The sequence below is a fragment of the Leuresthes tenuis genome, unplaced genomic scaffold (assembly GCF_036924035.1).
Source record: "Leuresthes tenuis unplaced genomic scaffold, fLeuTen1.0.hap1 SCAF_9, whole genome shotgun sequence".
In the NCBI taxonomy this organism is placed as follows: domain Eukaryota; kingdom Metazoa; phylum Chordata; class Actinopteri; order Atheriniformes; family Atherinopsidae; genus Leuresthes; species Leuresthes tenuis.
The window spans coordinates 28,860,401-28,884,895 of record NW_027325363.1 but is presented as its reverse complement, the minus strand read 5'-3'; the positions used below and the strand labels follow the sequence as shown (position 1 = coordinate 28,884,895).

The following is a 24,495-nucleotide window of genomic DNA, read 5'->3' as shown; positions in this document are numbered from 1 at the left end:
TTTTAATAATTAGTAAAACCATATGCTGTAAAAACCTGGTTCATTATTGCTTCCATCCCTCCTGTTGAGACATGACATGGTCCGTGGCTCAATACTGCAGCATATTTAAACAAATTCTTTGGCAGTATGGTTTTCCTTCCGGTCATTCATACGAGTCTATTGTAGATGGCAATTGAATAACATCTAATAATGCTAAAATATTTGTAGTTTATACATTTAGCTGTGGATGTCAACATACCTGTTTTTCCAATGCTGTGTTAACACATGTACAGTTGAGAAGGCATACTGACTGTCAGTGTAAACGTTAACAACCTTTTTGTTATTTAATTTACAAGCTTCAGTTAAAGCTACCAATTCGACTGCTTGAACAGAGTAATTTTTTGGTAGTGGTTGTTTAAAGAAAACTTCAGTTTCTGTTACTTCTGCAAATCCTGTAGCATTTGTGCCATCAGGGTTTTTTTCTTTGATCTGTTGAATAAATATAGTTATTTCTGCATTTTCATAATGTATATCAGTTAAGTCTGGCCTGGGTAAAACACTGATGGTTATTTCTGACATGCAATCATGAGGCTTTCCATCTGTGGGGTAGGTAGCAGTGTGGATGGATTAAGTGTAGCACATCTCTCGACAACAAGGTGTGGCTGTGAAAGAAGAACTGTTATGTAGGAGAGATGTCTGGTAAAGATATTTTGTTAAGTAACCATATCACAGCCACTGCATGAGGTACCTTAAGTGTTAATGGGTGAAATAACACCATTATTGTTGATGCCTGCACTGCCAATGGCTTCTGGCCATTGATTCAAAAGTACGATCTCGTCCCTTTTTCCCCTTTCAGTGGACACTGGCCCCTAATTACCGCAATTCAGCAGGGGGTCTTTCATTAGGAGTACTGGACTCCCCCGTGCACGGTTTCAGCTCCGACCCTGGACAGCGGAAAAAACGTTGAGATCTGGTTTGAGGACCCAATTGTTGAGAAAAGTCTCTCAATGAGACTCAGAGTTGCTGGAGTCAGTTAATGCAAAGGTTTAATCTTGCAGCAAGTTCAAGAATGTGTGTGTGTATGGGTGTATGTGTGCGAACGTGTGTGAGTTTGTGTGTGTGAGAGTTTAAAGAACCTGTAATCCACAGGCAGGCCTTAACTAGTATGGCACGGGTCCAGCCTGTCTCATCTTTTTTGGAAGGTCCAGCGCTCGGCCGTAACCCTTCTGTCTGTTTGGACTCTCACATACATTCGGTTAATCATAGAAAAACGAGAACAAAACTTTTTAGCCCCTTAAATTCATAAAACAGACATGGTGCAGTTATTTCCATTGTAGAAAATAAGAGTAATCACCACCATTCCTATAAATTCTGGATATTCTAACAATCTGAATCTTTTTTAAATGTTCGATGAAGCCCTTTGCTGTTCTGTTTAGAGACTCAGCTGATCATAAACCAAGTTTTGCTCTTGAACCAAGCTTCTAAACTCTTCACCTTTTTCATTTCTCAGTTAGTATTCACTTTAAAACTGATTAAGAGAAAAATTAAATGAATGCCTATCAACAAATGTGGGATCTAAACTCTAGTGCTTCCTCTAAAATAATTTCCTTTCTCAATTCAGAAATGTGTGTGTGTAAGTCACAACACCCGTGACACCAAAACGGCTTTCTTTTCTCTCTTTTCTCTACACTCTGCACTGTGAGCACACACAACAAATCAGAAAGGCTTTTTTCTCTCTTTTCTACATTATGGACTGTGGGGACACAAAACCGCTCTCTCTTTTTTTTTTTTTGATTGTGTGCCAGGGCGTTGTCTCACGTATTAGATTATGCTTAAGATACGAATGAGTTTATCAGTCACATCAGAATCCATATATACTGATCCTCCCGTAATAAAATGGTCGGATCTTATCAAACACACTTTGTTTCTTGTGACAAGTCAGCGAAACAGCGTATACACGTCAAGACACTGAATCAAGTTTGCCACAAGAACTCATAAGTTTGGCAGTATTGCTCTGCCGTCAGCAATCATACACCCATTTTATTTTCATGAGACATGTGCAGGCACCTGTTCATCTACTGTTCTATCACTATGAATTAGTTTATCTATTATCAATAAGGATACTTCTACAACTACTATCAAAGTATGTCCGGACTTCTTATGTTGTCAGTTGCTATATATGAATAAGTGGGTTGCTACTGAAAAGCATTAAGCATGTCACACAGCCCAAACATATAACATTTCAGGACACACCACACAGTTAACAACCACAGTGAAGCGTGTCAAAGCCCAAACATGTAACATTCAACAGGACACTTACACAACACATTCAAATCAAACAGTCAGACAACATACAAGAACCTATACCCCAGCCGGCATTGCTCCCTGCCTATTTTCCTACAACTCACTATGTGTGTGCACACCTTTATTCACAAACTCTTCAACTTATACTCTTTTACCGAAGCTGCTACAGCTCGATTGGCCAAATACCCTTAGATCCTATTTCGGTGAATTTGACATCTGCCTTGCATGTAACAGATTAGCGGTTTAGCAGTTTTAATTTAGTTTGAGTGAAGGAATTCATTTTATAGCAAAATCCGAAATCGTGAAGAACTCATGGAAGTAAGCTTATTCTCGGATTCCTGAATCTTTAGATTTGCTCTTTCTTTTACTGCAAAGTACAACGTTGAGCAGCACTAATGAGTTGTTTCTATTTTTGGCAGGCTTTACCTTTGCGGATGAAGCCCTTTCTGTCTGTGCAAAAGAAATCTTGTTACTGTGCAGAGTGACTTCTCTGAGTAGAGTCGCCTTACTTGTTGCGACTGTGCCAATGTTCGAAGCTGGAGTGCAAAGTTGTTGCTTGAATGGTGCTCGCTGGAGCGTGCGGTAGTGTAAAGTTATACCATTTAAAAGGGCTGAAGAGTGCTCAGTGCAGCGCGTGGGCCGAGGTGCAAAGTGACACTATGGCCATAAAAAGAACACCGCTACAAGTGCGCATTGTGCCAGGAAGGGCCCTCGGACGTGAACCAGTGGACAGTTATCGCTTCTCGGCCTTTTGGCTAAGATCAAGTGTAGTATCTGTTCTTATCAGTTTAATGTCTGATGTGTCCTCTATGCGAGGACTACATATTAAATGGATTTGTATCAATAGGAGTTGAAAAAGGAGCTTGCTCCGTTCACTCCAAGCATCGACCCGGTACTGTAGTGCCCCTGGGAACGGTGCGCTCTCCTCTGCTCTTGTGAAAAAGCAAACAGCGGTGCAGGATGGAGGTTTCAGGGAGCCCAAGATGAAACTTTCTTTTAGTCTGCTGAGAAAAGAGAGTGAATGCGAAGTAGACTTTAACACGGCTCTGGGAGCGAGCCGAGTGCGGGCTAACCAGGCGAATTGCTTGAAAGAAACGCGACACCGAATGAGCGGTCAGAACAAAACCTCAATACGGTGTTCCTGTGGTGTTTTTATAAAATGCGGTGAAAAAAAAGGTGTGAATGCCCCATAGAAAACTAAAAGGTGGAGCGGAAGTGTTCGGCTGCAAGAAGGTGTGAATGTCCGACTATATTTGGTGAAAAGCAGGTGAAGCAAGGTCTGAATGCCCAACCTTACATCATCAAAAGCGAGATCAGAGGTTTTTGGCTGCAAGAAGGCCATAGTTTGCCAAAAGTGGGTAAGGTGCGAATGACCGACTAAATATCAACAAAAGGGGGGGCGGAGGTCTTCGGATGCAAGTGGGTGTGAATATCCCACCATAGAAGTATGGTGGAGAGGAAGCTGTGAATGGCCGACCATAGTTTGCAAAAAGCGGGTGAGAAAAGGTGCGAATGTCCAACCATACATGATCAAAACAGGGAGCGGAGGTGTTTGGCTGCGACAAGGTGTGAATGTCCACCCATAATTAATGAAAAGCGGGCAACAAGTAGGTTCGAATGCCATACCATACATCATCAAAAGCAGGAGTGGATGTGTTCGGCTACAAGAAGGTTTGAATGTCCGAGCATAGTTTCTAAAAAGCTGGTAAGAAAAGGTTCGAATGCCTGAACATACATCATCAAAAGCAGGACTGGATGTGTTCGGCTACAAGAAGGTTTGAATGTCCGACCATAGTTGGTAAAAAGTGGGTATGAAAAGGTTCGAATGCCCAAGTTCGGCTGAAAAAAACTGTGTTCGGCTGCAAAAAGGTGTGAATGTTTGACTAAAGTTTGTAAGACAAGGTTCGAATGCCTGACAATGTATGATCAAAAGCGGGAGCGGAGGTGTTCAGCTGCAAGAAGGTCTAAATGTCCATCATTAATTGCTAGAAAACATGAAAGAAAATTTTCGAAAATCAATCTGCACATGATCATAAGTGGGAGAGGAGGTGTTCAGCTGCAAGAAGGTGTGAATGTCCTACCATAATTGCTGAAAAATGTGTTAGAAACGGTAAGAATTCCGGACCATACATCATCAAAAGCTAGAGAGGTGGTGTTCGGCTGCAAGTAGGTGTGAATGTCTGACTAAAGTTCAAATATATTAACAAAAGCGGGAGGAGAGGTCTTCGGATGAGTGGTTGAGAATTTCCAACCATAATCTATAAAATGCGGTGAAAAAAAAGGTGTGATAGAAACCTAAAAGGTGGAGCGGAAGTGTTCGGCTGCAAGAAGGTGTGAATGTCCGTCTATAGTTGGTGAAAAGCAGGAAAAGCAAGGTCTGAATGCCCAATCTTACATCATCAAAAGCGAGATCAGAGGTGTTTGGCTGCAAGAAAACGGGTAAGGTGTGAATGACCGACTAAATATCAACAAAAGTGGGGGCGGAGGTCTTCGGATGCAAGTGGGTGTGAATATCCCACCATACAAGTATGGTGGAGAGGAAGCTGTGAATGTCCGACCATGGTTTGTAAAACGCGGGTAAGACAAGGTGCGAATGTCCGACAATGTATGATCAAAAGAGGGAGCGGAGGTGTTCGGCTGCAAGGTCTGAATTTCCAACCATAATTTGTAAACACCGTTGAAGAAAAGCCTCGAAAGCCCGACTATACACCATCAAAAGCGGGAGCAGAGGTGTTCAGCTGCAAGAAGGTCTGAATGTCCACCAATAATTACTGAAAAATGGGTAAGAAGAGGTGTGAATGCCCAACTATACATCATCAAAAGCAGAAGTGGATGTGTTCGGCCACAAGAAGGTTTGAATGTCCGACCATAGTTTGTAAAAGGCGGGTAAGAAAAGGTTTGAATGCCCGAACATACACAATCAAAAGAGGGAGCGGAGGTGTTTCGCTGCAAGAAGGTGTGAATGTCCGAGCATAGTTTGTAAAAAGCGGGTAAGAAAAGGTTCGAATGCCCGAACATACACCATCAAAAGAGGGAGCGGAGGTGTTCCGCTGTAAGAAGGTGTGAATGTCCAACCATAGTTGGTAAAAAGCGGGTAAGAAAAGGTTAAAATACCCGACTCTACACAATCAATAGCGGGAGCGGAGTTGTTCGGCTAAAAGAAGGTGTGAAAGTCCGACCATGGTTTGTAAAAAGCGGGTAAGAAAAGGTTCGAATGCAAAAATATACACCATCAAAAGCGGAAGCCGAGGTGTTCGGCTGCAAGTAGGTCTGAATGTCCACCCATAATTAATGAAAAGCGGGCAACAAGTAGGTTCGAATGCCCAACCATACATCAACAAAAGCAGGAGTGGATGTGTTTGGCTACAAGAAGGTTTGAATGTCCAACCATAGTTTGTAAAAAGCGGGCAAGAAAAGGTGCGAATGCCCGAAAATACACCATCAAAAGAGGGAGCGGAGGTGTTCCGCTGTAAGATGGTGCGAATGTCCGACCATAGTTGGTAAAAAGCGGGTAAGAAAAGGTTCGAATGCCCGAATATATACCATCATAAGCGGAAGCGGAGGTGTTCGGCTGCAAGAAGGTGTGAACGTCCGACCAAAGTTTGTAAAAAGCAGTTAAGAAAAGGTTTGAATATCCAACCAAACATAATCAAAAGTGGGAGCAGAGCTGTTCGACTGCAAGTAGGTGTGAATTTCCACCCATAATTCCTGAAAAATGGGTAAGAAAAGGTGCGAATGCCCAACCATACATCATCAAAAGAAGAAGTGGATGTGTTCTGCTACAAGAAGGTTTGAATGTCCGACCATAGCTTGTAAAAAGTGGGTAAGAAAAAGTTCGAATGCTCGAACATACACCATCAAATTTGGGAGCGGAGGTGTTCCGCTGTAAGACGGTGTGAATGTCCGACCATAATTGGTAAAAAGCGGGTAAGAAAAGGTTAAAATACCCGACTGTACACAATCAATAGCGGGAGCGGAGTTGTTCGGCTACAAGAAGGTGTGAAAGTCCGACCATGGTTTGTAAAACGCGGGTAAGACAAGGTGCGAATGCCCGACAATGTATGATCAAAAGAGGGAGCGGAGGTGTTCGGCTGCAAGGTCTGAATTTCCAACCATAATTTGTAAACACCGTTGAAGAAAAGCCTCGAAAGCCCGACTATACACCATCAAAAGCGGGAGCAGAGGTGTTCAGCTGCAAGAAGGTCTGAATGTCCACCAATAATTACTGAGAAATGGGTAAGAAAAGGTGTGAATGCCCAACTATACATCATCACAAGCAGAAGTGGATGTGTTCGGCCACAAGAAGGTTTGAATGTCCGACCATAGTTTGTAAAAGGCGGGTAAGAAAAGGTTTCAATGCCCGAACATACACAATCAAAAGAGGGAGCGGAGGTGTTTCGCTGCAAGAAGGTGTGAATGTCCGAGCATAGTTTGTAAAAAGTGGGTAAGAAAAGGTTCGAATGCCAGAACATACACCATCAAAAGAGGGAGCGGAGGTTTTCCGCTGTAAGAAGGTGTGAATGTCCGACCATAGTTGGTAAAAAGCGGGTAAGAAAAGGTTAAAATACCCGACTCTACACAATCAATAGCGGGAGCGGAGTTGTTCGGCTAAAAGAAGGTGTGAAAGTCCGACCATGGTTTGTAAAAAGCGGGTAAGAAAAGGTTCGAATGCAAAAATACACACCATCAAAAGCGGAAGCCGAGGTGTTCGGCTGCAAGTAGGTGTGAATGTCCACCCATAATTAATGAAAAGCGGGCAACAAGTAGGTTCGAATGCCCAACCATACATCAACAAAAGCAGGAGTGGATGTGTTTGGCTACAAGAAGGTTTGAATGTCCGAGCATAGTTTGTAAAAAGCGGGTAAGAAAAGGTGCGAATGCCCGACAATGTATGATCAAAAGAGGGAGTGGAGGTTTTCGGCTACAAGAAGGTTTGAATGTCCAACCATAGTTTGTAAAAAGCGGGTAAGAAAAGGTGCGAATGCCCGAAAATACACCATCAAAAGAGGGAGCGGAGGTGTTCCGCTGTAAGATGGTGCGAATGTCCGACCATAGTTGGTAAAAAGCGGGTAAGAAAAGGTTCGAATGCCCGAATATATACCATCATAAGCGGAAGCGGAGGTGTTCGGCTGCAAGAAGGTGTGAACGTCCGACCAAAGTTTGTAAAAAGCAGTTAAGAAAAGGTTCGAATATCCAACCAAACATAATCAAAAGTGGGAGCAGAGCTGTTCGACTGCAAGTAGGTGTGAATTTCCACCCATAATTCCTGAAAAATGGGTAAGAAAAGGTGCGAATGCCCAACCATACATCATCAAAAGAAGAAGTGGATGTGTTCTGCTACAAGAAGGTTTGAATGTCCGACCATAGCTTGTAAAAAGTGGGTAAGAAAAAGTTCGAATGCTCGAACATACACCATCAAATTTGGGAGCGGAGGTGTTCCGCTGTAAGACGGTGTGAATGTCCGACCATAATTGGTAAAAAGCGGGTAAGAAAAGGTTAAAATACCCGACTGTACACAATCAATAGCGGGAGCGGAGTTGTTCGGCTACAAGAAGGTGTGAAAGTCCGACCATGGTTTGTAAAACGCGGGTAAGACAAGGTGCGAATGCCCGACAATGTATGATCAAAAGAGGGAGCGGAGGTTTTCGGCTGCAAGGTCTGAATTTCCAACCATAATTTGTAAACACCGTTGAAGAAAAGCCTCGAAAGCCCGACTATACACCATCAAAAGCGGGAGCAGAGGTGTTCAGCTGCAAGAAGGTCTGAATGTCCACCAATAATTACTGAGAAATGGGTAAGAAAAGGTGTGAATGCCCAACCATACATCATCAAAAGAAGAAGTGGATGTGTTCTGCTACAAGAAGGTTTGAATGTCCGACCATAGCTTGTAAAAAGTGGGTAAGAAAAAGTTCGAATGCTCGAACATACACCATCAAATTTGGGAGCGGAGATGTTCCGCTGTAAGACGGTGTGAATGTCCGACCATAATTGGTAAAAAGCGGGTAAGAAAAGGTTAAAATACCCGACTGTACACAATCAATAGCGGGAGCGGAGTTGTTCGGCTACAAGAAGGTGTGAAAGTCCGACCATGGTTTGTAAAACGCGGGTAAGACAAGGTGCGAATGCCCACAGTGAAGCGTGTCAAAGCCCAAACATGTAACATTCAACAGGACACTTACACAACACATTCAAATCAAACAGTCAGACAACATACAAGAACATATACCCCAGCCGGGTAGGAAGGTCCAGCGCTCGGCCGTAACCCTTCTGTCTGTTTGGACTCTCACATACATTCGGTTAATCATAGAAAAACGAGAACAAAACTTTTTAGCCCCTTAAATTCATAAAACAGATAGTCTGAGACGATAGGACTGCTTTTTAGTTTTTATTTGAATAAAAGAGGGTTTCCCGGTTGTGTCATTAGTGAGACAGAGATTTCATGGGTAAGTGAAACTTTTGAAGCAGTCCGAAGAAGTGTGAAGTACTCCGAAGAAGTGTGAGTACAGATTAAGGTCCTCATTGGAGACGTCCTTTGAGTGAAGGAATATATTTCCCCATTCCAAGTCTGAGAATGGGAAACAGTAGGTCTCAGACTTTTGACCCTACCGGGGGACCTAAGCATGATGAAATGAAAAAGACATATGGTCCAGAGGTTTTCCACCAGAAGGTTCTTTTAGTATGTTAGAAATAAGAAAATTAGAAGAAAAGTTTTGCAAATATGAGAAAGAGATGAAGCAAAAAAAAAGAAAATTAAGTTTAAATAAGAAGTAAGAAAGGTATAGAATTTTGGAAAAAATAAAGTGTATTAAGAGAAAGAAAGGAAAATGTTAAACAAATGCCATGACGGAATGATGATAATAATTTAGTATTAGCTGTGCCGGATCCAGACCTGGACTCCTGCCCTCCACAACGCCTGCAACAACAACAGCCAGCCCTGCCACAAGCCTCTGGCTCTCGGGAAGAAGGGACTTCTTCCATCCTCCCTCGGGAAGAAATTCCATCATTCTCACAACATCAGCTACATAGGTCTGATGATGAGGAAAAGGAAGACGTTTGGTTCTCCAGCGTACCTGCCCAAGAACTTTTAACGCAAGTGACAAAAATCCTTTACCCACAATCTGGACTTCAGAGATCTAAACGTGAGAAAAAACAAAACCAGATTCAAACCATGCCTATGGTTAAAGTTGCAGTTCCCACTGGACCATTACTGGTTTATCGACCCTGGACTGAGACTGACATCATGGAAGCATAACAATGCTTACCAGATCCAGAGATTTCTGGACCCCATTTTGCTGACGAGTTGCGAGATTTCTGCGCACAATTCTGCCCGACTGGGGTTGAATTGCGTCGCATATTGGCAAAAAAGTTCAAACCGTCCGACCTCTGCAAAATAGAGGCCAGTATGCTACAACTGGATTTGCGACCTACCAACAGTGAACGAGGACATAATGATAACGCTCAATATGAAGCAGCCAACCAAAGACTGTGTCAAGCCATCACCACTCAATTTCCAACCAAAATCAATATGTCCCACATTTACACCTGCAAACAGAAACCCGGTGAAGGGACTGATGATTTTGTACACCGCATCCTTGAGGAAGTCAGCAAGCACAGCGGTCATCAGAGACCAAGGGATTTGGGTAATGAATCAGGACCATGGGAGAGTATTGCATGCAATGCAATAATTAAAGGCCTCATGCCAGATGTCGCCACTGAAGTAAAGAACATTTACGTGGGATGGTGTGAGGGTCCTCGTTTGGCTGACGTTCGCCGATATGCTCGCCATGCTCATAACCAAGTTGAGACGCGTAAGACAACCAAAAGGGACAAGTGTGAAAAGGAGCTGCATTTGGCAGCCATGACCATGTATTACGCAGTTGGTGTAAACAGAGGACGAGGCCGAAGTCGAAGACGTGGATGTGTGGGATCAGAGCTATGATCCGAATATTTGTTTTTACTGTGGCCAGACTGGACACTGGAAGAAGGACTGTCCACAGCTGAAAAGTGATGAAATTGGGCAAAAGGCTGACTGAGGGTGGGAGGCAGGTTCTGGACGTCACGCGGCAGCGGAGCCTCCACTAATGGGTGATAGCACAAACACACTCACACATTTTTCCTGCTCTGTGTAGTGAAGAAACGCTTGCCGACTGTGATTCACGTAGTAAAGTTTTGCATGCTATTTCCGTCCTAGAGCAAAGATATTTCTCTCAGATTATGGGAACTTATGTTCATCAGTAGTGACGTCAGGGGAGTTTTATTGTCCTCCAAAGTTAAGTGGAAACCACGTTTACTCTATGTCTGCCTCAGGCCAGGTTGTGAAGGAGAAAATGACAATGCCCATTGCGTGTTGTCACTCCCGATGAGCTCTCCTTCAAACACTCATTTTTGTTATCAGAGTTGTGTCCCATTAACCTGATGGGCTGTGATCTCATGTGTAAATTAGGCATTATTTTAACTTCTACACCAGAGGGTGTTAAGGTTATGTTACAGCCTGACAAAGTTTTCACAGCAGTGCAGTTTGATTCATCGGCACTTACATATGCTTATGAGTGGAAACTTCCCAGCTCTCCTTTTTCACAACAACTAGTGGAAGAAGCAAAAGTGTTAGTTTCACCCCTTTCTGATTTCATGCAACCTACTGATTTGCACTGCACATCACACATTTCTTTGGGGCCTGACAATGACTATGAGAAGAAGTGAAAAAATATGTGCGCCTACTTTATTGGCTGTGTCGCTCACTCCAGAGCACTTCGATTTTTTTAATGTTTGTGGTACTCGCCCTCACATTTCCTTGGCCAAACGTACACACTGGCAGTGACAAGGTGTGGGAGAGTTTGTTGCTACATGTCAGAAATAAATGGAGTGGACTGTTTCACCTGCTGATCCAAATTTGATGTTTTCTGAACGATTGTCAGCATACAAAAAAACATTTTTGAGTACAATGCATTGTCAAAGAACTGTGGACTTAATTCCTACCACAGAATCACATTTTGAAGCATGTTTTTTATCTGAAACAGATTTGTCTTCGATACCCATGTTGGCTGAAGTGCCCAATGATCTTTGGGCTAAGAGCAAATATGATGTGGGGTTGATAAAAGGCTGTGAACCAGTAATTGTCACCCCTAAATCAGACTTTTGTCCATGTAAAAAACAGTACCCTTTTAAGCCTGAAGCAATTAAAGGGATTAAACCTGTTTTTCAATCTTTTCAGAAAACAGGCGTTATTGTTCCTTTTGAAAATTCACCTGTGCTTACTCCATTGTTTCCTGTTAAAAAGATTAAAGATGCTGGCCAGCCAGATGAATGGCGTTTTGTACAGGACCTCCAAGCGGTGAATGCTGCAGTTCAGCCACATGCTCCTACTGTGCCCAACCCACACACTATTTTGTCTCAAATTACATCAGATGCACAGTTTTTCTCAGTGGTTGACTTGTCGCCAGTGCACCCTGATAGCCCATTTTGGTTTGCTTTTTAGTTTGAAGGGAGATCTTGGACTTTTACCCGGTTATGCCAGGGGTACTGTGAAAGTCCCACTATTTACAATGCTGCCCTCAAAGCTAGTCTGGATTAACTTCAATCAACCACAGGCTCTGCTCTTTTGCAGTATGTGGATGACATCCTTTTATGTGGTCCATCTAAACAACAGTGTGAAAAAGACAGTGAATCTGTTGAAACATCTTCCTTCTTATGGCCATAAAGCCAGCCTTTCTAAGTTACAGTTTGTACAGGACGAAGTCACCTTTTTGGGTCATGTGATTTCTAAGGATGGGCGCTCACTTTCTCCTAAACGTGTTGCTGCAGTTCAGATCATTCCTAAACCGGTTACTAAAAAACAGCTTATGTCATTCTTAGGTATAACATCTTACTGCAGGAACTTTATTCCTAACTACTCTTTTCTCGAAGCTCTCTTAGGTGCTCTTATCCATGGTAAAGGCAGCTGCAGTTCTGACATGCAGCTCCAGTCAGCTGATCGTGTTCCATGGACTCCTGAGGCTGAATCAGCCTTTAGTGAGCTTAAGCTGGCTCTTCAAACAGCACCAACACTTGGCATTCCAGATCCTCATAAACCTTTCATACAGGCAGTTGATGAGAAGCATGGTTGTATGACATCTGTTCTTATGCAGGAACATGGGGCAGGCAAAGGCCAGTGGCTCATTTCTCAGCAAAACTGGACTCTGTGGCTGCAGGCCTGCCTGGTTGTCTTCGTGCTGTTGCAGCTGCAGAGAAAGCTGTCCTGGCCTCCCAAGATATTGTGGGCTACGCTAATTTGACTGTTTTGGTTCCTCATACTGTTGCCATTATTCTTCTCGAGCAGAAAACTTCACATCTTTCAACTGCTTGTTGGCTCAGATACACCTCTGTGCTCCGTGATATGCCAAATGTCACTGTTAAACGTTGTACTGTTCTGAATCCTGCTACTTTGCTTCCGACTCCTGAGGATGGGGAGCCTCATGACTGTGAAGCTGTTTTGGAACAAGTTTGTACACCCCGACCTGATCTTTTAGAGACTCCTCTTCCAAACTCTGACATGATTCTTTTTGTAGATGGATCAGCTTTGCGTGATCCAGCCACAGGTACTAACTGTGTTTGGTTTGCAGTATGTTCTTCACATGACACTTTGTTGTCTGGTTCTCTTCCTAAACATTTCTCCGCTCAAACTACTGAGCTTATTGCACTTACTGAAGCTTGTAAGTTGGCAGCTGGTAAGTCTGTCACTATTTACACAGATTCCAGATATGCTTTTGGTGTTGTTCATGACTTTGGTGCGCTGTGGAAACACAGGCATTTCCTTAAATCAGATGGTAAAACTATTCTGAACTCCAAGCAGGTTTCTGATCTTCTTGATGCGATCCTTTTGCCTACAGCAATCTCGGTCTGTAAGTGTGCGGCTCACACTAACTCAGACGATCCTGTTGCTTGTGGCAATGCCAGAGCTGATGCTGCAGCTAAGCAGGCAGCTAATTTTTTTCCTGTTTTCGCTTCCCTCTCTTTGCAGGCAGAAGACTCCCTCACAGATCTCCATGCTTTGCAAACTTTTGCCTCTGCAGATGAAATTTGGTCCTCTGGACGCATTTGGTCCTCTGTGGGTGCAACTCATACGGATGGTGTTTGGATGGGACCTGAGGGTAAACCCTGTCTACCTAAACATTTTTTTCCTCATTTTTCAAAATTGACACATGGGTTGAACCATGTGTCAAAAGGAGGGATGCTGAATGCACTCACTGCTCAGTGGTTCACAAAAGGGTTCAGTTCATATGCGCAAAAATACTGTCAGTCATGTATGGTTTGTGCCACACATAATGTAGGAAAGGCATTACACACATCGCAAGTTGCACACCCTCCACCAGAGAAACCTTTTGAACATTTGATGATGGATTTTGTTGAACTCACACCAGCTGAAGGAAAGAAATATGCACTAGTAATAGTGGACGTGTTTAGTAAATGGGTTGAAGTTTTCCCTGCAAAACATGCAAACAGTAATGCAGTGACTAAAGCACTGCTAAACAGAAATCATTCCTAGATGGGGCATTCCAGAGAAGATCAGCAGTGATAATGGCACACATTTTGTAAACACTGCATTGACTGAGGTTGGTAAATTCCTGGGAATAAGCTTGCGCACACATTGTGCTTATCATCCACAGAGTGGAGGTGCTGTGGAAAGAGAAAATGGTACATTAAAGTCCAAGTTAGCCAAATGTTGTGAAGAAACAGGTCTGCCATGGACAAAAGCATTACCTATTGTGCTTACCTACATGAGAATGAGAATCAGAGCTCAAGTGAATCTCAGCCCATTTGAAATTTTATTTGGCAGACCTCCTAACCTGGGATTGGGACCTGTAACCAGACCCCTCCCTTCCACAACTGTTTGTGATGATGCTATGTTTTCTTACTGTCGAAACATTTCCACTGTTCTATCTCAAGTTTCACAGGCAGTAAAAGCAGCCCTTCCAGCCACAGAAAACACACCACTCCAACCAGATGACAGGTGGTGAAGGAACTTCACATTGGAAGCACAAACGTTGGCAAGGCCCGTTCCAGGTGCTACTGGTCACTCACACAGCTGTTAAAGTTGCAGAGAGAGCAACCTGGATTCATGCCAGTCACTGTAAGAAGGTACCAGAACCAGTAGATGACTTCCACCCTGACATACATCAGCCTAACCAACACGCCCGGAAGGACAAAGATAAGAGTCAGCAGTAAAAGCTGTACTCCACCGGTGTGTTAAGTGCTAGTAACCTCTGACACCGAAGATTGAAACATCCTTACTGAGACCAGCGATGAAGATGATCATACACATGCTGTGAACCATGGAAGAAACTGTTTGTTGTTTGTATTTTCTTATTTGTAACCAGCATGTGCACATTGTATCTTGATTTCACAGGAAGCAATAATACAGGGCTGCCGTATTTCCCCACGACCCGAGAGACCACCAGACGCCCGAAGCCACACAGCCCCCCCCAGCACACACCCAACCGCCCAGAGCGACGGGACAGCAACCCACCACCACCACTATGTGATCAAGCTAATCAGAAGGGACCAGAGAGAATTAAATTCAGCCAATTGATGTTTTGAGGAAGCAGACATTGTTTCCATGCTAATATAATCTAAAAGAAAATTTCTAAACTGGTTAATACACAGATTGTTCTTCGCTTTCCAGTTCATGAGAATAGTTTTCTTTGCTATACATAACACTGTGAGGATCATGTGTGCTAAGCTAAATTCCACATTGATGTTGTCTAAGTCACCCAGTATGCACAGTGTGGGGCATGCAGGAATGGTACACTTTAGTCATGTTGATAGGTCCGCACAGACTTCAAGCCAGAACTTCTGGACAGGCGCACAAAACCACAAAGCGTGTGCATAATCATCAGGTGTGTTATCTGTGCAATGTGAGCAGATGTTTGAGTGTGTTAAACCCATCCTGAACATCCTTTGTCCTGTATAGTGTGTTCTATGAAGAATTTTGTATTGTATGAGCTGTAAATTAGGATTTCGAGTCATTCTGAAGGTGTTCAAACATATATGTGGCCAGAAGCTATGACTAGAACTGATGGATAAATCTGCCTCCCATTTTGAGGACGGTAGAGACATTGTGTCATCTATCTTAGACAATAATTTATATATTTTTGATAGTAGTTTTGGGGTGCAGATGCTTAGAAATTCTACTACCCTAATCGGGAGTTGTAAGTCTGGTTGGTGGAGGATATATTTCTTTTTTATTATAGACTTAAGTTGTTGATATTCTAGGAATTTATTGCTGCCTATCTCATGTTGTGATATGAGCTCATAAAATAAAATAAAATGTCCATTTTGGATTATATGTTCCAGATGTTTGATTCCTTTGATCTTCCACAGAGTAAAGTTTAGCATTTTTTTGTTTTGCAGGATGTCAGGATTGTTCCAGATGGGTGTAAGCTTACACGGGACAAGTGAAGACTATGTTATTTTAAGAAATTCCCACCAGGCTGTCAGAGAGGTGCTGATGTTAATGCTTTTGAAACATTTGTGATTTTTTACGTTTTGACTAATAAGTGGCAGGTCAGAGATTTCCAGATTATCACACAATGCTTGTTCTATATTTATCCATGGTTCATCTATTGGGCTAGGTTTAAACCATTTTGATATATACTGTAACCTATTGGCTAAGGAATAGTGCTGAAAATTAGGTAAATCTAATCCACCCTGTCCTTGGTCTTCTGTAGGGTTTTTAAACTAATACGTGGTGGTTTGTTTTTCCACAGAAATTTGGAGATGCATGAACCTAGTGACTTAAACCAAGTAGCATGTAAGATGGTGCGAATGTCCGACCATAGTTGGTAAAAAGCGGGTAAGAAAAGGTTCGAATGGTTTCCACGAGTTCTACACAAAGAAAAAGTTCGAATGGCCAACCATACATCATCAAAAGCAGGACTGGATGTGTTCGGCTACAAGGTTTGAATGTCCGAGCATAGTTTGTTAAAAGCGGGTAAGAAAAGGTTCGAATGCCCGAACATACACCATCAAAAGAGGGAGCGGAGGTGTTCAGCCATAAGAAGGTGTGAATGTCCGACCATAGTTGGTAAAAAGTGGGTATGAAAAGGTTCGAATATCCAACCAAACATAATCAAATGCGGGAGCGGAGGTGTTCGGCTGTGAGTAGGTGTGAATGTCCGACCATACTTGCTGAAAAATATGACAAAGCAGTTTTCACTTGGTTTGAGTGAAGGATTTCCTAAAGGTTTAGTGTTGTTCTTTGGTATACTGCAAAGTAATACTTTCTATTTTGTTGAAACCGATTAAGTTAAAACTGCTTTGTCCTTCATATTTATCCATGTCATAATAGCTTTAAACAAAAAAGAACGTTGTACTTTGCAGGATAGGAAAGAACAACACTAAACCTTTAGGAATCCGAGAATAATCTTCTTTTCACGAGTTCTACACAATTTCGGATTTTGATATAAAATGAATTCCTTCACTCAAACCAAGTTAAAACTGCTTTGTCCTTCATATTTATTCATGTCTAAATAGCTTTAAACAAAAAAGAACGTTGTACTTTGCAGGATAGGAAAGAACAACTCTAAACCTTTTCAGGAATCCGAGAATAAGCGTCGATTGACGAGTTCTACACAATTTCGGATTTTGATATAAAATGAATTCGTTCACTCAAACCAAGTTAAAACTGCTTTTGTCCTTCATATTTATCCATGTCTGAATAGGTTTCAACAAAAAAGAAAGTATTACTTTGCAGTATACCAAAGAACAACACTAAACCTTTAGGAATCCGAGAATAAGCTTCTTTTCACCAGTTCTACACAATTTTGGATTTTGATATAAAATGAATTCCTTCACTCAAACCAAGTTAAAACTGCTTTGTCCTTCATATTTATCCATGTCTGAATGGGTTTCAACAAAATAGAAAGTATTACTTTGCAGTATACCAAAGAACAACACTAAACCTTTAGGAATCCGAGAATAAGCTTCTTTTCACCAGTTCTACACAATTTTGGATTTTGATATAAAATGAATTCCTTCACTCAAACCAAGTTAAAACTGCTTTGTCCTTCATATTTATCCATGTCTGAATGGGTTTCAACAAAATAGAAAGTATTACTTTGCAGTATACCAAAGAACAACACTAAACCTTTAGGAATCCGAGAATAAGCTTCTTTTCACCAGTTCTACACAATTTTGGATTTTGATATAAAATGAATTCCTTCACTCAAACCAAGTTAAAACTGCTTTGTCCTTCATATTTATCCATGTCTGAATCGGTTTCAACAAAATAGAAAGTATTACTTTGCAGTATACCAAAGAACAACACTAAACCTTTAGGAATCCGAGAATAAACTTATTTCCACGAGTTCTACACAATTTCGGATTTTGATATAAAATGAATTCCTTCACTCAAACCAAGTGAAAACTGCTTTGTCATATTTTTCAGCAAGTATGGTCGGACATTCACACCTACTCACAGCGGAACACCTCCGCTCCCGCATTTGATGGTGTATAGTCGGGCATTCTCACCATTTCTCATCAGGTTTTTGCAAATTATGATCTGACATTCACACCTGCTTTTGATGTTGTATGGTTGGGCATTCGCACCTTTTTTTACCCATTTTTCAGGAATTATGGGTGGACATTCACACCATCTTGCAGCTGAACACCTCCTCTCCCGCATATGATCATGTGCGGTTTGATATTCGAAAATTTTCTTTCATGTTTTCTAGCAATTATTGATGGACATTGAGACCTTCTTGCAGCTGAACACCTCTGCTCCCGCTTTTGATGGTGTATAGTCGGGCTTTCGAGCCTTTTCTTCCCCGGTTTTTACAAATTATGGTTGGACATTCAGACCTTCTTGCAGCCGAAAACCTCCGCTCCCTCTTTTGATCATACATTGTCGGGCATTCGCACCTTTTCTTAACCACTTTTTACAAAACATGGTTGGACTTTCACACTTTCTTGTAGCCGAACACATCCCTTCCCGCTATTGATTGTGTACAGTCGGGTATTTTAACCTTTTTTTACCCGCTTTTTACCAACTACGGTCGGACATTCACACCTTCTTATGGCGGAACACCTCCGCTCCCTCTTTTGATGGTGTAGGTTCGGGCATTCGAACCTTTTCTTACCCGCTTTTTACAAACTATGCTCGGACATTCAAACCTTCTTGTAGCCGAACACATCCAGTCCTGCTTTTGATGATGTATGGTTGGGCATTCGCACCTTTTTTTTTACCCATTTTTGAGGAATTATGGGTGGACATTCACACCTTCTTGCAGCTGAACACCTCCTCTCCCACTTATGATCATGTGCGGTTGGATATTCGAACATTTTTTTTCATTTTTTCTAGCAATTATTGATGGACATTCAGACCTTCTTGCAGCTGAACACCTCCGCTCCCGCTTTTGATGGTGTATAGTGGGGCTTCCGAGCCTTTTCTTCCCCGGTTTTTACAAATTATGGTTGGACATTTAGACCTTCTTGCAGCCGAAAACCTCCGTTCCCTCTTTTGATCATACATTGTCCGGCATTCGCACCTTTTCTTACCCGCTTTTTACAAACCATGGTCGGACTTTCACACCTTTTAGTAGCCAAACAACTCCGCTCCCGCTATTGATTGTGTACAGTCGGGTATTTTAACCTTTTCTTACCCGCTTTTTACCAATTATGGTGGGACATTCACACCTTCTTACAGCGGAACACCTCCACTCCCTGTTTTGATCATTTATGGTCTGGCAATACTACCTTTTCTTACCCGTTTTTGAGTTATTATGGCTGGACATTCACAGCTTCTTGCAGCCGAACACCTCTTCTCCCGCTTTTGATGATGACTGGTCCGGCATTCTTACCTTTTCTAACACATTTTTCAGCAATTATTGTTGGTCATTCACACCTTTCTCATCAGCTTTTTACAAATTATGATCTGACATTCACACCTACTTGCAGCCGAACACCTCGGCTTCCGCTTTTGATGGTGTATATTTTGGCATTCGAACCTTTTCTTACCCGCTTTTTACAAACCATGGTCGGACTTTCATACCTTCTTTTAGCCGAACAACTCCGCTCCCGCTATTGATTGTGTAGAGTTGGGTATTTTAGCCTTTTCTTACCCGCTTTTTACAAACTATGGTCGGACATTCACACCTTCTTACAGCGGAACACCTCCGCTCCCTCTTTTGATGGTGTATGTTCTGGCATTCGAACCTTTTCTTACCCACTTTTTACAAACTATGCTCGGACATTCACACCTTCTTGCAGTGAAACACCTCCGCTCCCTCTTTTGATTGTGTATGTTCGGGCATTCGAACCTTTTCTTACCCGCCTTTTACAAACTATGGTCGGACATTCAAACCTTCTTGTGGCCGAACACATCCACTTTTGCTTGTGATGATGTATAGTTGGGCATTCACACCTTTTCTTACCCATTTTTCAGTAATTATTGGTGGACATTCAGACCTTCTTGCAGCTGAACACCTCCGCTCCCGCTTTTGATGGTGTATAGTCGGGCTTTCGAGCCTTTTCTTCAACGGTATTTACAAATTATGGTTGGAAATTCAGACCTTGCAGCCGAAACACTCCGCTCCCTCTTTTGATCATACATTGTCGGGCATTCGCACCTTGTCTTACCCGCTTTTTACAAACCATGGTCGGACTTTCACACCTTCTTGTAGCCGAACAACTCCGCTCCCGCTATGGATTGTGTACAGTCCGGTTTTTTAACCTTTTCTTACCCGCTTTTTACCAACTATGGTCGGACATTCGCAGCATCTTACAGCGGAACACCTCCGCTCCCTCTTTTGATGGTGTATGTTCGGGCATTCGAACTTTTTCTTACCCGCTTTTTACAAACTATGGTCGGACATTCAAACCTTCTTGTAGCAGAACACATCCACTTCTTCTTTTGATGATGTATGGTTGGGCATTCGCACCTTTTCTTACCCATTTTTCAGGAATTATGGGTGGATATTCACACCTACTTGCAGTCGAACAGCTCTGCTCCCACTTTTGATTATGTTTGGTTGGATATTCGAACCTTTTCTTAACTGCTTTTTACAAACTTTGGTCGGACGTTCACACCTTCTTGCAGCCGAACATCTCCGCTTCCGCTTTTGATGGTATATATTCGGGCATTCGAACCTTTTCTTACCCACTTTTTACCAACTATGGTCGGACATTCACACCGTCTTTCAAGTGTAACACCTCCGCTCCCTCTTTTGATGGTGTATGTTCGGGCATTCGCACCTTTTCTTACCCGCTTTTTACAAACTATGGTCGTACATTCAAACCTTGTAGCCGAAAACCTCCACTCCCTCTTTTGATCATACTTTGTCGGGCATTCGCACCTTTTCTTACCCGCTTTTTACAAACTATGCTCGGACATTCAAACCTTCTTGTAGCCAAACACATCCACTCCTGCTTTTGTTGATGTATGGTTGGGCATTCGAACCTACTTGTTGCCCGCTTTTCATTAATTATGGGTGGACATTCACACCTTGTCACAGCCAAACACCTCCGCTCCCTGTTTTGATCATGTATGGTTGGACATTCGCACCTTTTCTCACCCGCTTTTTGCAAACTATGGTCGGCCATTCACAGCTTCCTCTCCACCATACTTGTATGGTGGGATATTCACACCCACTTGCATCCGAAGATCTCCGCCCCCACTTTTGTTGATATTTAGTCGGTCATTCACACCTTACCCGTTTTCTTGCCGCCAAACACCTCTGATCTCGCTTTTGATGATGTAAGATTGGGCATTCAGACCTTGCTTTTCCTGCTTTTCACCAACTATAGATGGACATTCACACCTTCTTGCAGCCGAACACTTCTGCTCCACCTTTTAGGTTTCTATCACACCTTTTTTTTCACCGCATTTTATAGATTATGGTTGGAAATTCTCAACCACTCATCCGAAGACCTCTCCTCCCGCTTTTGTTAATATATTTGAACTTTAGTCAGACATTCACACCTACTTGTAGCCGAACACCACCTCTCTAGCTTTTGATGAGGTATGGTCCGGGATTCTTACCGTTTCTAACACATTTTTCAGCAATTATGGTAGGATATTCACACCTTCTTGCAGCTGAACACCTCCTCTCCCACTTATGATCATGTGCGGATTGATTTTCGAAAATTTTCTTTCATGTTTTCTAGCAATTAATTATGGACATTTAGACCTTCTTGCAGCTGAACACCTCCGCTCCCGCTTTTGATCATACATTGTCAGGCATTCGCACCTTGTCTTACCCGCTTTTTACAAACTTTAGTCGAACATTCACACCTTTTTGCAGCCGAACACAGTTTTTTGCAGCCGAATTTGGGCATTCGCACCTTTTCATACCCACTTTTTACCAACTATGGTCGGACATTCACACCGTCTTACAGCGGAACACCTCCGCTCCCTCTTTTGATGGTGTATGTTCGGGCATTCGAACCTTTTCTTACCCGCTTTTTACAAACTATGCTCGGACATTCAAACATTCTTGTAGCCAAACACATCCACTCCTGCTTTTGATGATGTATGGTATGGCATTCGAACCTACTTGTTGCCCGCTTTTCATTAATTATGGGTGGACATTCACACCTTGTCGCAGCCAAACACCCTGTTTCGATCATGTATGGTTGGACATTCGCACCTTTTCTCACCCGCTTTTTGCAAACTATGGTCGGCCATTCACAGCTTCCTCTCCACCATACTTGTATGGTGGGATATTCACACCCACTTGCATCCGAAGACCTCCGCCCCCACTTTTGTTGATATTTAGTCGGTCATTCGCACCTTACCCGCTTTTGGCAAACTATGGCCTTCTTGCAGCCAAAAACCTCTGATCTCGCTTTTGATTATGTAAGGTTGGGCATTCAGACCTTGCTTCACCTGCTTTTCACCAAATATAGTCGGACATTCACACCTTCTTGCAGCCGAACACTTCCGCTCCACCTTTTAGTTTTCTATGGGGCATTCACACCTTTATTTTCACCGCATTTTATAAAAACACCACAGGAACACCGTATTGAGGCTTTGTTCTGACCGCTCATTCGGTGTCGCGTTTCTTTCAAGCATTTCTCCTGGTTAGCCCGCACTCGGCTCGCTCCCAGAGCCGTGTTAAAGTCTACTTCGCATTCACTCTCTTTTCTCAGCAGACTAAAAGAAACTTCCATCCTGCACCGCTGTTAGCTTTTTCACAAGAGCAGAGGAGAGCGCACCGTTCCCAGCGGCACTGCAGTACCGGGTCGATGCTTGGAGTGAACGGAGCAAGCTCCTTTTTCAACTCCTATTGATAAAAATCCATTTAATATGTAGTCCTTGCATAGACATATCACATATTAAACTGATAAGTACAGATGGATTATGTGCAATTAGTAAAGAGAGTAGAGGACGATCTCTCTCGTTGGAAGTCCTTACCTATATCACTTATGGGGAGAGTTACAACCATTAAAATGATGATACTACCAAAAGTTAACTATTTGTTCTCAATGATCCCCATAAAACCATCTGCTACTTGGTTTAAGTCACTAGATTCATGCATCTCCAAATTTCTGTGGAAAAACAAACCACCACGTATTAGTTTAAAAACCCTACAGAAGACCAAGGACAGTGGTGGATTAGATTTACCTCATTTTCAGCACTATTCCTTAGCCAATAGGTTACAATATATATCAAAATGGTTTAAACCTTGTTGTTGTCACAGTTCCCAGAGACGTTGTAATCGTTGAGGATTCTATATTCACCCCCTCATTAGAGGCACGTGTTGCAGATTGATGACACTGAATCTTCTTCTCTGTTCATTGCTGGCATCATTCCCAGCATCGTAAGTGTTCGTGGCATTGTTAGCCTCTTCTTCTGGATCTTGATATCGAGCATCCTTTTGTATTTCTGGTTTGTAAGTCCTCTCTCTTCGTTCACCGGAGTCTTCGTCTCTTTGTCCTTGAGTTTGGTGATTTTTTCTTCTTTTGATGCCTTGACACAGTGTGACAGGTGATACCACATGGGAGATCCTTTAACTTGGACTGCTGTCCCTGTGCTGCGAAATGGCTGTGCTGCTCAAATGGTCTCTCCTTCATCATATACACAGTTATTTATACATCACCTTCCACCATGAAGCGTTGTCCCTTTTTGTTTCTCTCTTTGTTCTTAAAATGCTGTTATAAATGTCTAAACCAATCCATTAAACTAGATCATTTTGGCAGTAAAGCGATCTACAATGTGCTTGGTCGCAAAGCTGCTCATCTGTGGTAAACAGCTCTTCAGAAAGGCATTCTTCAATTGATTTCACTCATTTTATGTAATAATTTTGTGATTTCCTACAAAACTACACTTCTTCTCCCATCTGTCTGAGTATTTAATATTGTCTGGGTCCCGTTAAAACATGTATTTTTCCCATCTAATTCCTTGTTTGCTTTAAAACAAGTATTCCCCATTTTCTATCCCTTCAGTAGCCAACCAGTTTGTATGGAGTACACTGGAGCAACTTGACTGATCAGTAAAACACTGCTTTTGTTGTCACCGCAAGGCTTCCCCCGTCGGTTGTTTCACTGAGACACTACTGAGTAACTACAACTCAACACAGTTTATACACATAACATTCATATACATACTAACAAACAAACAAACAATAATTTATCGCAATTTTCTCATCTCTGTTTGAACGTACACCCAGGTAAATATTCCTGTAGTCTTCTCATACCGACTATGGACCCATTCATTGTTTAACTTCACTGTTTTGCAAATCCTAATTGAATATTACACATTGACATTGAACTTTACTGGATAAGCAGGTCTTCATTGCATTCAGCAGCCTATATGTGAGCATTTATGTGTAAGCTGTTCTTCTTTGCATTTATCAGCAGCAAGCAATTCTTCACTGCACATGCATATGTAAATAGTAAAACAATTCCAATGTGTTAGCGAAACCTTCTATATCACAGTGGTTTCTAAGGTCTATTTTAAGTTCTTTGCCATCAGTGAGATGACATTGTTTACAAAGTGTGTCAAATTATCACTGAAGATCTTTTCAGGAATTTCAAATCTAGAAATGAGTTATTTTACGCGTGATTTTGCTACTGAGAGTGCATCTGCTTGTGCACATGGAAATATTTCAGACCATTTGGTAAAAACCTCTGTTGTCACTGAGCAGAATCGTTTCCCTTAACATTAATTTAGTTCAATGAAATCTACAAAATAATGAAATAATGAAATCCAAACAAATATGTTGAAAAAGATACACTGGC

The 24,495-nt window shown here is 42.2% G+C and overlaps 1 non-coding gene and 1 pseudogene across 1 annotated transcript; one reads left to right on the top strand and one right to left on the bottom strand.

Annotated features, from left to right (window-relative positions):
• Positions 1-3,018: 3,018 nt before the first annotated feature.
• LOC140314910 (U2 spliceosomal RNA) lies at positions 3,019-3,209 on the top strand. Its single transcript, XR_011917236.1, has one exon. It is a non-coding gene; the product is annotated as a U2 spliceosomal RNA (small nuclear RNA).
• A 19,250-nt stretch (positions 3,210-22,459) lies between these two features.
• Positions 22,460-22,636, bottom strand: LOC140314831 (U2 spliceosomal RNA; annotated as a pseudogene).
• Between the last annotated feature and the right edge of the window lie 1,859 nt (positions 22,637-24,495).